The 16,595-nt window shown below is 39.0% G+C and overlaps 1 long non-coding RNA gene across 8 annotated transcripts; it reads left to right on the top strand.

The window, feature by feature from the left end:
* The first annotated feature begins 9,023 nt into the window (after window positions 1-9,023).
* Window positions 9,024-16,194, top strand: LOC116211263. Of its 8 annotated transcripts, XR_004157642.1 has the most exons (5): window positions 9,024-9,969; window positions 10,045-10,408; window positions 10,811-10,865; window positions 10,952-15,769; window positions 15,859-16,194. It is a non-coding gene; the product is annotated as an uncharacterized LOC116211263 (long non-coding RNA). The 8 variants fall into 8 exon arrangements; XR_004157639.1 differs by having other exon boundaries at window positions 10,811-15,769; window positions 15,859-16,193; XR_004157641.1 differs by having other exon boundaries at window positions 10,045-10,107; window positions 10,336-15,769; window positions 15,859-16,193.
* The last annotated feature ends 401 nt before the right edge of the window (window positions 16,195-16,595 follow it).

Raw genomic sequence — 16,595 nt, forward strand, 5'->3', positions numbered from 1 at the left:
GAAGATTCAGAAAATAAAAAGAAATAGGAGATATTTTGGCTAGATTAGTACAGAATCGAATATATTCTCACAGATCATAACCAAATCTCCCGATTCGGGCCAGCTGTCAAAGAAAAATTGTTTTGGGAACTTCCCGAGGTCGAACGATCTTCACATTTTACAAGGATGTGCCCAACTCATGTAGAGATTAAGGAAAAATATCAGATAGGCCGAAAGGTTCAGGAAAAAAATTCAGAAAAATTCGGGATGTTCAAGTCATCCCATGGACCACTAGACACAGCTCTGCTTCTTCTCTTTTCTTTCTTTTTTCTTCTTTTGGGGTTTTTCCGGAGGAGGAAACCCTAGGGCACCCTCACCTCTTCTCCTCCAGCTGTCTCCTCTCCTCTCGATTCCAGCGGGTTCGCACTCCAAAAACGAAAAAAAAAACCTGGCCGTCACAACTCCCACAGGGGGACAGCTCAAGAAAAAAAAACGACTCTCAGCTCGCCATCCTCACGCCCTCCAGCTCCCTCACGCCGCCTCGAGCTCCTTCCTCTCGACTCCCTTAGCTCGACTCTGATCCGAACGAACCCTCAGCTCTGTCTTCTCTCCCTCTCAACGGACCGGAGCTTTGGTTTTCCCGGAATCTCTCTCCTTCTCACGGCCAGGACAGCACAGACCGCCGGTGCTCCTCCCTTGCACCCACCGAGTTACTGCCCTGCTCTACTTCAGTCTTTGCCGCCACTGCCTCGAAACCTTCAGCTGCCTCTCACTCTTTTCTCTCAACACCGTCGGCTTCTTCTCGAGAGCTAAGTTTTCTTCTCATTTCCTCTATACTTTGGGCAGTATTGGGTTGTAGCCTTAAGAGATTTGTTTTAGTCATCTTTACCTCATGAATGAATCGCCTTCATGTCTAGATGTTTTAACGACACCTTCCCTTTGCTTCTCATGTCGTTTTGATCTCGTTAAAGTAGATTTCGTGTACTTACTGTGACACCCGAGTGCATGGCTGAGATACAAGTTAAAGTTTTCTACTCGATTTATGGTCATTGCATTTGATTTTGTTGGGATGAGATGGTACTAGAACTACGGACTGAGTAGAGTGATGATTCATGGGTCAATATTAGCATGTTTGGCATGATTTTGATGATTCAATGTTGCATGTAAATATGTGGCTGAGTTACATGCTGATATTTCGATTGATTTTGGGTCAATCCATACGATCTTGATGACTCCAGAACATATATCTCATGTAAGCTGAGTTGTGTGCATTCTCTTGATCACTTCGAGTATGTTTGACATGGTTTTGATGAGAATGCGTTATGTTTAATGTATGGGTTGAGCTGATTGGCCGCATTTGAGGGATCATAGCGCATTTCTTTGATCTTGTTAATCCAAGAAAATGTCTAATGTAAGAGCTGATTTGTGTAGCTATTATTTTCTTCGGTTTAGGATTTTTTGCATGAGTTTGATGACGCCCGAATGTGTGGCTCAATGGGATGTGCTAAGCGGTGATATTTCCTTGAATGCGGAGAATGAATGACACGGGGAATGGCCGAGATGAGGGATTGCCATTCATGCGATTGACTTGGAGATGGGTTCATGATATTATTTAGTGAATTTTATTCGACTTGAGATGTTTTATTCGAGTTCGATAAGTTATCATCAAGTCCGATTGTGTGGCTGATCTATAAGTAGAGGTTTGTTGGTTCCATTGTGGCTTGAAGTGAATGTTATATCATCTCTCGGGGGGTTGTTTTTCCATGCTTGGTTACGGGATGTCGATTATAGTTGAAGGAATGCAATTTTTGTTGATTGCAAGCTGATTTTGCCCTAGTGACAGTTCTGATCCGAATTTAGTGTCATGGGCTTTTGAGCTTCAGTTCAATTTGGAAAAAAAAAAAGACACTTGATCTAATAGCGGGCTGATTGGCTGGCATGATTTATTCGGGGTCTTTGAAAGTTATTATATAAAGATTGACGTCATTCATTTGTTGGCTTCATTTTGCTTACGCCTAGCAGCGTTTTACTTGGATAGGATCTCTTCTATTTCGGTGTCATTTGCCTCCCAAATTATAGGAGTGATCTTATGATGCTATGTTCTTGCCTTGGAAGTCTTGTTTTCGCAGTAAGCGCTTCTCGTTGTGTTCTTCTTCTTCGGTACTCCCCTCGTGTTTGTTTCTTGTCTTGCATGCCTCACAAGAGGAGAAGAAAGGGGAGATATAAGAAGATATTTGGCCAATGCCGATGGAACTCCAATACGACGTGGAGACTCACCTAGGCTTAGGCTGAGTCCCGACTTGAAGGCCGCCCCGGTCCGTGGTAGTCAAGGATCTTCCGAGCTAGCTCATCCTGGAACTCTCTTGGGATCAGGTATAAATCTCCATCTTAGTAACATGCGATAGGTCTTTCGATGTTCGACGAGTGAATTCGATGAGCTTGACATGATTGTGTGCCCGTGATTTGTGTGTCTGGATGTTTCCTTGATAATTTAATTAAAATCTCATACGAATTTGGATTAATCATAAAAAAACTCAGTTTAAAAATTGAATTTAATTTCAGGACAGTCGAGAATTAGAACTTTTGTCGGACAGTCCACCAATGACTAGCTCGATGGCTCGAAACTCGCAAACTAAAGCATTCGGCATATTTTAATTAACCTAAAATTCTACATACGGGATAATCGGGACGTTAAATTTGGCTAAATTAAATCACTTGATTCCTTTAAATGGATTGCACAAATTGATTAATAAGTTATAATCGCATCGACAGTTCAAGAACTGTAGTCATGCCCTTTTTAAATTCACAATTTCAAAAGCACCGAGATACGTACGACGTAATCTTGATTTTCATACACACACATATTTACCGATTCAAGGGCATGATTACGGGTTCTTGTCCTGCCATAATCCTAGCGTAGGTTTGTGCATAGAATTGGTCAAAACATGGGGAAACAAATTAATCTCAAACTCTGTTTAATCAAACATGGTCAAATAGTCAAGTAGAGGGTTAGGTTTCGGATTTTAGTTGAAAATACTCTTAATCTGTAAAAGCAATATTGTCACGATACAAAATAATCTAAAAATAACCCACACATTCAGGACTTGACTACAGATATCATGTTTGTTGGGTCCATTTAAATAATGCTGAATGCTACATGCCCTATCTATCACTCCTTTTGTCTGTTTTAAGGTAGGATTTGTATGCCAAGATACCCAGTTAATAATCAATTAGTTCACGTAAATTTGACAATAATAAAAACCCCATTATTTGTTTATTTGAGGTTGCTTGTTACATTTTTGCACTTGTTTGTTATGCAGATCGAGCCCGATCCTTTAGGATTCGATTCACACTGGGTCTAACGCTCTAACCGTCGATCACGGGGTCCAATGCCTCCCATACACCGAGTGCACATTTAATTTAATTTTCGGTCTTTTCCAAAACCACACGGTGAGCATGAGTGAAATAATGACCGAACGCGAACCGACCGGGATTTAGTCATTGTAACTTGTCTTTTATTCATTTGAGAGAACAATGTAAAGGTTTATGTTGTATATTTATTCATATAATAATCCCGGTCGGAGAGTGGACGGTTCGAGTGTTTCTTCGAATTTATGGTGTCAAAACGGGTGAGTCAAATGCAACCCTAAATCAGGCGGTAAATAAATAAAATGGCAAGCTTAGCAAGCTAGAGTACCGAAAGGGCGTATGGGATATAGGCCCACACGTAATAGAACCCCTGAATTCGGAATTTTCGGTTCCGTACAAGACCATTGCCTTAGCATACTAGGTGTATTCATACCCCTAGACCCGGGTAACTTGTCGGCCCTCGACCTTCGGGTCGTAAAATGGCAAATGGCGGCTCCTTCTCACGTGCGTCCGTCGCGCGTCCCCGGGAAGGTGGACACTCCCAAGCTGCGTTGCATAGGCGCGCGCATGCGTGGCCCGACAAGACGAAATTTGGGTGCGCACAATACCCTTGGGCCCTAATGGACTTGCAAAAGTCTCCAATATATGAATCCATGCTCGTTACTTAAAAAATAACATTTTAAAAGACGTTTTAATGCACGGTTTGTGATGATATTGAAATTGTAATTGCACAAAATTCGAGAAATGAATTTCATCGAGGTAAAGAGGCCGTTTTTGACCCAAATAGGGTTAAGGAGCCCTCGGCCCTTTCCTCTTGAGGATGGCCGTGAGCCTCCTTGACTCGTTTCGGGTTCTAGGCGGTCTCTTTAACCCGATTTCGATGATTTCTCGACTACTCAAATATCAAACACGAGGAATACAAGCATTTGCAAAGTCGATACCGTCTTGATCTCGGAAAACATGTTTAATTGCACAGACATGATTTTAAAGGAATCGATAAAACTGTACCAACATTATGGAAGCAGGAAAAAGATAAAAGCTTTGGAAAAGACTTAAGTCGAGGCAAAGAAATCGGCTATGACCCGGAAAAGACAAGAAAGGCTCACGGTCATCTCCCTTGGAGTGAAGCTGTGAGTTTCCGAGGAAATCTCGATCTAAAGACGACCGCCCCGCCTCCGATTTAAACATTTCCCAACATGCTAGCATGTAAGACGTTGATAAGCATACATAATATAACATAAAGGTGTGATCTTGTGTAAATCGGTGTTAAACCGCCTTATTGCCCCACAAAATGCAAGAAAACGTAAAGGTCATAATTCCTCTAAGTCGGGAATGGTTATATCTAGTCCCGAGATGCGGGATGGGATTGTAAAAGTCGGGTTGGACCTCTGGTGCTTCGGGTTTGGGCTGCTTTGGCTTGCACAGACCCGACTGGAAGGCAAAATACCCAATTGGAAGGCTTTTGACCCGACTGGGCACTTAGGAGAAAATAGGTTGGTTCGGACGACTCGGGTGGCTTCTAAGAGAGTGCTCAAATGTTCTGGATAGCCAAAAGAATGCTTAACGTCCTTACGGTGGTTTTGGGAGGAGTGCACGCGTAGATTTTCTGAAAAACACAAGCGAAGTCGGGTTAGTAATCAGAAAACAGACCTGATTGGACCAACAGACCCGACTGGGTAGTCTAGAAAGAAACGGTTGTAAGGGTGGCTCCCAATGGTCTTTGATTGTAAGGTCGATAGCTCCCGACTCCTAAGGAGCCCGGAGGTGGCTACGGTGGTCTTTTAGGGAGAAGAGCCTCGGGTCGAATCGATCTGCAAGAAAACGAAGACTGTATAGGAAAAACCAACCTGACTAGGCAGTCGGGCTGAATCGTTTTACTGGGTTAAAACCAACGGGTTTGCTCAGGATCTTTCGACTCTTGGACATTCTTAGGTCATGTGTGAAGATAGCTGGTGGGTCGTGATGCCTTAGAGTGACCCGAAAAGCTGCCAAAAGCTAGGATGACCCAACTGACCTTAGAAGAGGCAAACACAATCCGATTTTTGTGGTTGCTTGGTTTTGTGGCTTACAAGCTTCAAACTGAAAAATCTAACTTAGAAAATGGACTCAGGAGGTCCGAAATATGTGGAATATGAAGTTTGGTCAAGTTCAAATTTAAGTCGAAATAGTGATCACCATGGTTTCCGACTTAAGTCTTGAAGGTTTTTGCTTGGAAATGGATGGGCTATGGCTATTGAGGGCTGTGGCTTGCTTGGAAAGTTTGAGAGGATTTGTAGTGTGAGAATTGCAAGAGAGATGTGTGTGTGGAAAAGTCATTAGCTTAATGACTTAAATGATATATATATATATATAGGCAAAGCTTAAGTGCAATTAAGGAAAACAAAGTGCAATTAGAGCAAGGATTAGGAAAATTCGATTTGTTTAAGGAAAAGATGAAGATGAATCTTCTTCAAAATGCATTGATGAGGAAGATAAGAGCATTTATGGAGATGGATAGAAAGTTGGAGTGTAAAAGAAGAACACTTAGATATTTTAGAGCAAGTTGAGCGAGAGGCAAAAGGGAGGGTGGCTAAGGGCAAGATGAGGTTGCCCATGACTAGCCGTGGGCCCCACGGATCGTGAGATAGAGTCGGGATAAAGTTCGGGTTTCGATTAGTCGCGTGTTTGAGGCTCGTGGCTCAAAGGAACGTTGAATTGTCAATGTGCGCGCGAAAACGATTCAAATGAGCCCAATATTATCCATTTTGCATCAGAAAATGTTCGAGTGGTTTTGGGGCTCGAATGCCGGTTTTGCTCGTTTCAACGATCAGAGCAAAGTTAGCCGTTTCTGAGAGCGTATCTCGTGTCTGCATTCAACGTTAGTCATTTTGATATGCATTGTCAATCAGACTGAATAATTGACTAATAAGCCGATATTGCAAATGTAGAGCCAAAGACATCCTAGGATTCCGCAGCTGGATTTCTTAGATTGCTTCATGAGTTGCTTGGGTGATCCGAAAATCGCTGCGATCTCTGTTTGTCAAAAACATATCTCGAAGGACTGTCAATGGGCATTTGGAATCATTTTAGAATCATTGTGAGGCCTAGATGACTTATGTAATTCAGTCTGAGAATTCCACAATGAGCCTTGGGATAAGTAGCACTGTGTTGGTCAATTATCCAGTGTCAAGTTTTTGCCTAAAGGACCTCCGATTATAGATTTTTGTTGAAAACGACATTTTTTGCTCTTCAAAGGTCATTCGTAAAAACTGAAAGAAATTATGCAGTCTGATGTGACCAATTGCATCTGTCCGCTGTAGTTTTAGGGGCAATGCATAGCTAATTTCGCTTGCCGACATTTCGTCAAACCAATCTCTAGTTATGCATTTCCGCTGAAAGGTATGTTTGTTCTGCGCTCGGAAGTCATTTTAGGAGTCTGCGCAACTTCCGATGAGCAATCTGAAGCGATAATCATGATCTGTAGAACAACGGGGTATGACTGTATCTGACATCGGGCATTAGCTTTTATCTGATGAATCAGTGTTTTTGGACTTTTTCTAAAAAGTTGTTTGTATTTATCAGAAATTGCCCTGTATAGAGCAGACAATCTGCGAAAAATATTCTGAGAGACTTTTCATTTGTTTGGCATCGTGAGGGATTTTTGAAGCCCAATATTGACTATCTTCCGATGAACCGTTGAACCGGTGGAAAATAGCACTATTGGCGTTGTATTATACAAATGCCGGTTTATAGATTGTTTGGGCTCTCTGGTTGCTCTGTATATCGCTGGATGATCATGGAAGTTATTCTATTGTATGCTTGGATCAACTGCTTATTTCTATTGACTTGAGGATGAATTATGATTCGCTACTTTGTCAAGCTTTCTTCTGTATCAATGCTCAAGTCGTGGCCTGAATTGCTGCTAATGAGCATTGCTTGAACTGGTGGGTCAAAACGGGATGCCGACACTTTTGTTACAAGCATAGACAATAGGACCAAATTGGTAGACGAAACCCATCGTTTGGGCCAAATTGGTATCAAATTTTGATCCAGGATTAACATGGTGGCTTGAGAAAAGTTTAAGAATGATAATGGTAGTTTACACTAAAAAAATATTTTTATGACATCATTTAGTCCAGCGAGGAAGTCATCATCACACTTTGGTAGAGGCATTGACGGTGGGGACTAAATTGGTGAATGGAACCCAAACCTTTGGACCAAGTGGGTGGTAAAATTGCTCGGGGACTTAAGTGGTGGTTTGGCAAAAGTTTAAAGATAAAAGTTGGCGAAAGTTTAGGAATGAAAGTGATAGTTTACTCAAAATAGAGGAGTTTAAAACTATTTTGTTGATCAAATAACTGAACGTCTCATTATTATTATTCTTATTATTATTTATTTATTTATTTATTTTTACTTTTAGGAGTATACTTGAGATCATAAACTTTTTCTTTTGGCCAAAGACCATAAACCTATTAGGTGTTAGGTAAGTGGAATATATATTATCTATTATTACTTATATAAAAATGTGAAGCTCACTATTGTATTTTCTGTCTGGCTTTAAAATTTTTTTTTACTCAACTCAATTCAACTGAACTCCACTTATCTTTAATTCAATAATATAATTACTACTTTTTAATATTTTTAATTTTTTTAACTATTCAATTTAATTTTTAATACTAAATTCTCTCAATTATTTATTAATTTTTCTATAATTCAACAACACAATCATTACTTAATCATTATTTTATCTCAATTATTTATTATTTTTCACTTTTTTTCTCATAATTCAACAACACAATCATTACAAACCAATTAAAATTAAAATTCAACTCAACTCAAATACAAAACACAACCATTTTTTCATAATTTTTATTTTGCCCCTCAATGTATGTGGACATCTTTCATAAATAATAATTATGCTTATTCAATCTATGTGGACATCCTTATAATATCAATTCCATTCTTTTAACATATATCAAAAATATTATAAAATAATTCATCTTATCACAGTAAAACATGACGGTTCAATTTAAAGATGTCTTCTCATCAAATATGACAATCTATGTATCATATATACTTAAAGTAGGCTCTTAAGAACGAGAGAGCTCTGTTCATTCGACGAGGGCTTACCTTTAGTCATTCCCTCAGCTCGTGGTACAATATTCTTTCATGTTACCTGTCATTCCCTCAGCTCGTGGTACAATATTCTTTCATGTTACCTGTTTTTTTATTAGATTCTTGATATTTGAAAAAATTAATTAAAGCAATGAAAAAAGGAAAACAAATTATTTATAGAATTAAAACAACTAAAAAAGATGTACTTGAGGGCCACGGTTCAATGTATCTATCACAGTCGGTATGTATGCGCACTTTCTCTTTCTCCGTGTAATCAACATGTTTAATATTACTACGTGGACTCGGTTAAACCAACTCCTTCACAAAACTATCTTATAAAAGGATATAGCCAAACACATCATTCAATTGTTCCTCAAACGACTTGCCACACTGTATATTACTAGCTTTTCTATCCATGTGATTCACGAGTTATTGATTAAAGTGGTAATTTTCAGATTTTTTTGAAAAATTTTGTCACCACAATCGAAATTCATTGAATTATTTTAATTTTAAATTGAAACTATTTAGATACTAATGCATACAATAATAAATTATAGAGAATTAAAATTGAATTATAATATTAATTATGGATGAAAAAATGGTATTATTTAAAAAATATATTACATCACTTGTACTATTGAAAAAACGTATGGTCAGTCTGACAATTTGTATCTGACATTTTCGTATTTCCAATTTTACCCCTGCCCCGTCGGGCCGCCTCGCTGTTGCCTCTTCACGACTCACATCCATTCAGGTAGCCCTTCACATTAACCATCGCCGGCCCCTCTAATATGGCGCTTCCGTCGCCCCCCCCCCCCCCCCCCCCCCCTGCTTCATGCCGGGGGCTTCGAATCGCCCTCCGTCTCATCCACCGGACTTATGTCCCGCCTTCGTCCACTGCCGCTGAACTGCCCGTCGTTCTCATCGCCACCAGTGTCTTCGGTCGGTTTACCAGAGCTGCGCGCTGGCCATCGAGACCATGCCCCGCGCTGGCCATGGTGCCCGCCCCAGCATCCCCCTACGGTTGCCCAGAGCCAACGCCTGCACATTGAGCCCACTCCGCTGGTAAAGGTAGGGCAGCCGCTTCCCACCCATATAGATGATGCCCGTATAGACGCCCGCGCCTCTCCGTCCAACCCCACTGGCGCCTGTTCGGTGCCGTTATATTTTCAGAAAGGCATGGAGGAGTTTATGACAGTTGTTCAGTTCCTGCCTTTCTATACGTTCCTCTCTATCGCGAGTCAAACGCGTTGCTGTACAACCATGTCAGATCTTCTCAACAGCGGCCCATTCCGTTCTGTGTATGCCTTCTCCATTTGTTCTGTCAGGTACTGCCTGCAAAGCGTTCGATCAAAGGCCTGGCCCCGTTACCCGTTCCTTTCTCTTGTCAGTAAGGGCCCGAATGAATGCCAACTGCTTTACTGAGATATAATGCGAAAGTCTGGATATGAATGTTGAGCATGATGTTCCTCTGCTCTAACGCGAAGGGACAAGCTCTGAATGAATCCCGGGAAGCAGAGAAGAAACGTAAGTCCAACTAATTGCTCTTTCCTCTTCTTAACAATTGGAAGTGCCTTGAACATTCTTTACTCTTGTGGGCAGGGTGACTATCATATGCCTGCCACCCAGAGACTTTGCCTCTCCAAGGATCAAACATTTAGCACGGTAATCTTTCGCCTCTCTGGCCCTCGCCCTCATGACCTTGAAAGTTTTGTTCTTTAAGTGAAGATGCATCAACGGGCCTTATTTCTTGGTCATGTCTCTGAGTGCTTTATGTGGTGGAGACCCAATCATATTGTGTATATTTCCTATAAGTGGAAGTTTCCATGGCCCTGGAGGTAGTTTCAAGGCCAAACGGGTTTGACTTGGATCTTATTTGTTTTGCCAAGGCAGTGAGAATGTGGAGGAAGAAGGTGATGAGGAGTGGAAAGAAATGAGGGTTGAAGGTCCATAACAGATAAGAGATGTAGGTGCTAGCTGGTTTTCTATTTTTATTAGGTTATTAGTGTAATAGGAGATGGACTATTTGTCTGTTTCCTTTGGAGCATCTTGGGAACTATGTTGTCATGTTTCAGGATTTTGATACCTTTCCTGACACCCATCAATAGTTTGGAGTAACAAATGAGCTTAAATAAGCAAGCTATTGGTGGTAAGCAGAGATAACAAATAATGCCGGAGGTTGTGGTTGAGAGTTTCAATTGTCTCTTTAATTTCTTTGTGAAGAAGATCTATTTATGCATGCAGGCATAATACTGCAGTTTCTATTGGTTATTATAAACTATATGGTTTACTGGTCGAAAAGCATTCAGTGCAATCTAACAGATGTAATTCCTTCATCGTAATATATGGTGTCTTACCTTCTTATTAGATGAGCCGCTCGACACTGTCCAGAATTTCACTTGCCAGTAAAATTCTAATTTGTGGTAATTTCCAAATAAACCTTCTGTACCTGTTGACAATGTTTAATTATTGACTTCTCTGCTGCTTTTACTTTTTGTCTTCTTTACAGATCTCGACTACAGATATGTTACTACAGTTACCAGCTCTTGTCCTTGCTCAAAGTAGGCGCTCGCCTCACAGGTCCTGTCCTCGTCAGTCCACCTTTTCGATCTCAAACTTCATTTAGGTATGTCGTCAATTCAAGCATCTGGATTCATATATAATCGGCGTTTATTTCTTCGAGGCCTCATTTTTGGGGTATAGCCCATAATGACCATTAACAACCATTTTATTTTTATTGTTTATAAGTATCAATTAACTACTTTTTTGTCCAGTTTAAGAGATTGTTTAGTGTAATTTGTTATACTGGATCAGTTGCGATAGTTGGTTCTCTGCTCGTTCGTCAGGGTATGCTCTACCTGATTTCCTTATCTTTCAGTAATTGAGTGTAATTACATGCATTATAATGTGCATTATAGTGCATATCTCTGGCTATGGGAGTTTCGAAATGAGGTTAGTGACATTGATTTTTCTTTTGCATTAGATTAGATTGGATATTAGATATTTGTTATAGTTGGGAGCCTGATTTGTTAGACAGGTTAAGCATCTCTTTTAGGGGAGGCTAATCATTGATTTTGTTCTACTACCCAGTCCTCTCTCAAGTCACAATATGCTTTGATGATTATATGCAACTAGATTCGCTTAATGTTTGATTGAAGGACACATTTCCCGTGGCAATTTGTGACCTTTACCATCTCCATAGGTTTGTAGTAGAGTTTGTGTTAGACTAAGTGTAAGTGTGCTCTGTGACAGTATTGAGGGTTGTGATGAGTGAAAATTGTGGTGACGATGGAGATTTTGACAGAGATGAAACAAATAGTTCAGTTTAAGTTGCTCATATACCAGACTGGTGACACTATGTGAATTGCTCGTATGTAATCAAATGAGCAAACCTTGTCTAAAGATAAGAAATGAAGGTGGGAATATTAATGGTCTTCGTTATTTTTATCAGTTCTTGCTGAGATTATTGTCTTTGCATACTGTTTTATTGGTTATGTTCCTTTTCCTCTGGAAACAAAAAAGGTTGCCACAATATTTACATTAAAGTTTCCTACTGCTATCTTTCATGCACATTTTTTGCACCTCTGAAGGTCATTTTACTTGTATTTTACCTTTGGATAATATCGTCTTTCGGCAGCTGCTCACCCAGAACTGAATTGTAACTTGTACTACCAATATACTCTCTAAACTATGGTCCACCCAGCTCTCAATTTAATATGCAAGCAAATCAATAGTGGATGGCATATGTTGCTGCAGATGCAATTGATAAAATTACTAACAAGGTTTATATAAATTTTATGCCCCTCTTATTTGTGCACTTCATTGTTTTGGGACTTTTCCTACCTTGAACATAGATATATATTTCGCAGGCTTAGAATTTAAATATCGAACAGAAGCTTCTGGTGAGTGGATTCACCAGCCTTTGCTCAAAATGCTGGAAGGAACCATGTATGTCTTGTGCTTCTGAATTTTAAGTCTCTATCAGTTGTCGCCTTGAATAATGTCTCTGTTTTTGAATGAGCAGAATGTTGTAGGGACATCCGTATAATTTCTCTGTTTTGTAAAAATTGTTTCTGTGCTCTCACTTTTTCTCCAATCAAGTTCAACTTACAGTTTAATTAAGTGCAGGTAAAGTTTTTTCAAAAAATTATAGTTGAATGTGGGAACCACCGAGCACTCTTAACCATGACTGACCGCAAAGATATTTGGATGCTCAGTATATAATCTTATGGAGTCAACTGAGGAGCTACATTTTGAAAATCTAACCTACTATATATTATATTTTAACTGTTAAAAATTATGTTAAGAATTTACTCTTGCATTGTGACAAAATAAAATGGAATGAGATTCTTCTATGTGAAACAAATACAACCTTCTTATGACTACCCATACTTTTTTTCAAACGGACTCTTAAATATGTATTGTAATCAGTATCCTTCTAAAGTTGTGTCCAAAATAGCATTTGAAAGTTTTGAGTACCCATAAATGTGCTTTTCTTTCTCATTGATCATCAATTATATTCAACTGTGGAAGCAAAACTTTTTAGGGTTCACAGGTTCTTATGAATCTAATAAACTTCCATCTCTTTTGTTGCTATGTTCTGAAATGAATTGTGAGAATTGTGGGTGCGTCTTATATTTTCAACACAAGTAAATCGAGCCGATGGATGGCTCAAAGTTCATGACTTATTTGAAGACAAATGCTTGAAAGAATGAAAAAACTTTGTGACTTTATTTGGTATTGCAATTTAATAAAATAAATAAGATATATATTTATTATGCTGCAGTTATCATTCTATAATTACAAACAGTTTATATTGTTTTTGAAATACAATGCTATACATACATTTCATTACTGCACTTGCCCTTTCACTAGTTTTCTTAGATATAAAACAAAAGAAAATTGTAATAGATAAATTCCATGTATTTAGTAAAAAAAGAAGTGCAAATAATTTATTATCATAAATTCTGGCTGCAAATTCTTAATTTTAATATATGTAGATTTATATTTTACTATTTCAGAAGTGTTCAATTGCAAATTCTTACTTTTAATAATTTTTATAAGGATTTATTTTTTATTGCTATTTCAAAAGTGTTCAATATTTAAACATATATATTAGCAGTGTTATCAGAACCGGACCGGATGATGAACCGGAAGGGGTACGGTGATATTAGTAGATTTTTCTTTTAACTAGTGGTATCGCCACATGCCTTGCACATGGCGATGTTTCTATTTATTTACTCTATTTGTATTCGACCTGCATTTCACATTTCGTTGTCTCTATGTTTTTGCACTATTTAATTGTATTTGTAATTATCTGAGTATGCAATAACAAAAAGTAACCAAGTAAATTTTCAAGGTAGATATATATAAGTTTTACAATAATAACTAATAGAAGATTTTTTCTCAGTATTCATGTCACTATCAAGTACAAATATATGCCTCTTATAACCAACTGCACCATACTTAAGCCAAGGGGAGCAAAAGTACTTACCTATCCTCCTAAAAATGGTTATAAAGTAGCGATCGGCCTTCAAATTGTTGTTCCGGTTTTGATTCAAGATGAAGCTTTTGGAAGAATTCCATTGTTAGGTAGTGAGATTCCACCGTTCTAAGAACAAAAGAAATTATTATAACATTGCAGAGAATTAAGCCTTTCAACATAAGTTTATCTCATTATAATTCTCACAAACTATTATCGGTCACTTGTAAAAAATGAGCTGCCTACCTCTGCTAGAGCAATCGATCTGCGGACAACTCCTTTCAAGATGAAGTGCACCTGAGAAACAAAACATGGTATAGGAAATTATGCCAGCCATACAGAAGATCATATTTCACAAAGCAGGATAAGTACCTATGGTCCTTAAAGTGCAATGAATAAAAGCTAAAGACCATAAGAACAAGAAGTGTGTTAATACTTGCCTCATTGCAAAAGTCAGCTTTTGTTTTGATCTACCTATCATCTGCTGGGGTCGATCCATGACTTCCTAAAGTATGTCGAATTTAACGGATACAGTGAGTCATATTTGGAGCAACCTTAATTTTTTGCATCCACTTGACAAGTGAAGGAAAGATATGAACATGCTAAATCTACACAATCAGCAGTCTATCCTGTAGAGGGAAACTCGAATATGGAAAGCAAAATCAGAGGACAGATAGCAGCTAAAGTAGAAGCCTGCTACTGAAGACTGCAAGATACCTATGGGGAGCAAGAAGTAGTGTGCTCATCTTTCAAGCTCTGCCACTGCCAGAATTGCAAATTGAATGACAAAGTGGAGTGATGCTTTGATGTAACTTGCCACCCGAACAGAAACCCACAAGCATAAGCGTAGGAAACCCATCTTCAGATGGTTTTCCATGGGGTTCATCACACCAGGCTTTGGAAAGACAAGGGGATAGGGCTAGCAGGACCATGATGAGGGTTGTCGAGGTGGTTATCTGCCAACAAAGAGACAATATGAGTATTGCATAGCTAAATTCTAGGTGCGATTAAAGAATAATCTGAGCATAATAAGCTTGAAGCAACTTGATTATATTTTCCCCTCATTTTAAGCGCTTTACAACTTGTTCATATTGTGCGGAAAGGAAGGGAATGAAAGTTGAAATCTTTGAATTTGTGTTGGCATCTTACCGTAATGAAGGGGAGAGAACTCCATCAAGTGCATTTTCATTCTCTGCCAAAATTTAGTCGGAGAAAATGGGAAAGTAATGAGACCAATGAAGAAAATGGTAACTCTCTTTCTTGCTCCATGCCAGGTTAAGTTGAATGAATAAATCGAGTATATAATTGATGGAGAGCAGTTGTAAAGTTAAGCAATGCAACAATGAAAGAGCTCTCTTTGGTTCAGCTTCAACTAATACTCATCAAACTTGTATTAATTACAGGCAATTTACTTGAGGAAGTTCAAAGAAAGGTGAGTTATCACCCACATTACAGACAATTTACTCGAGGAAGTTCAAAGAAAGGGGAGTTATTACCCACAAATACACATCAAACTTGTATTAATTACAGGCAATTTACTTGAGGAAGTTCAAAGAAAGGTGAGTTATCACCCACAAGACCATCGGTGAATGAAGCCATTGGTGCCTCATACTGAAAGGAGTTCCTGGAGAATAATCTCATAGTATATTTTACATGTAAATAGATAATAGACTGCGGAAACTGACCTGCCTCTCCGGTGCGTAACCTGGAGGGAAATTGGCTGCCCTCACCTCAGCAGCCCAATCGTGAAACTCGATCGTGCAATCAATGTCCTCCACCACTAGGATCGACCTGCTAGCCGTTGCTACAAGCAGCCTCCTCCGGTCTGAGTTGCACTTCAGCTCGGTGAGCCCCAGGTCATGAATATCAAAATTCAAGTAATTCGCCATCGCCGCCACTAGGCTTAACTTCCCTGTCCCTGGTGGCCCGTGCAGGAGGTACCCTCTCTTCCAAGCCTTCCCGATCGTCCTGTTATAGTCCCTCCTCTTCACGAATCGCTCGAGGTCCTCGAGGATTGTCTTTTTAATCTCTGAATCCATGGCAAGTGTCTCGAACATTGCGGGATGGTCGAGGTTCACTGGGGTCCACGCATCCAAGAGGTTGCCATACATGTGCTCGAAGCTTGGGGTGAAGAGCTTCAGCGTCTTCTTCTCTTGCCTTAGAGACTTGGCGACCTCGACAACCTGAGGCAAGTAGGAATTGATCACCTGTAAAATTATTGATAAGATTTAGATTGCATTATTAAAAATAAATGTACCATTGCTTGAGACAGTGGTCTAATTTATTAATTTTAATCATGTCTTCGTGAATTTTATTTCTTTGATATTATTTTCCGATTACAAAAGATATTATAGTTTATTAAGAAAATAGAAAAATACGAAATAAATGTGAAATTAATACGCACATATGCACTGATCCCCCTCTCTTTTCCCGTGATTTTTTGTTTTTGTTTTTTGTTTTCCTACTAGGTACGACAAGAACGCACACAAATCTACGATAAATCTTAATTAATTGTTTAAGATAGCATAAATTATGACAATCGTAAGATGAATTTCTTGTTTTATTTGATTTTTGAATAATAATCCAACTCTACTCAACTTAACTCTATTTTTTTCAAAATGCAATATATATATAACTATCATTATTTTGTATTTTTCTTTCATTTAATAAT

Source organism: Punica granatum, chromosome 6, assembly GCF_007655135.1.
Source record: "Punica granatum isolate Tunisia-2019 chromosome 6, ASM765513v2, whole genome shotgun sequence".
Classification (NCBI taxonomy): Eukaryota; Viridiplantae; Streptophyta; class Magnoliopsida; order Myrtales; family Lythraceae; genus Punica; species Punica granatum.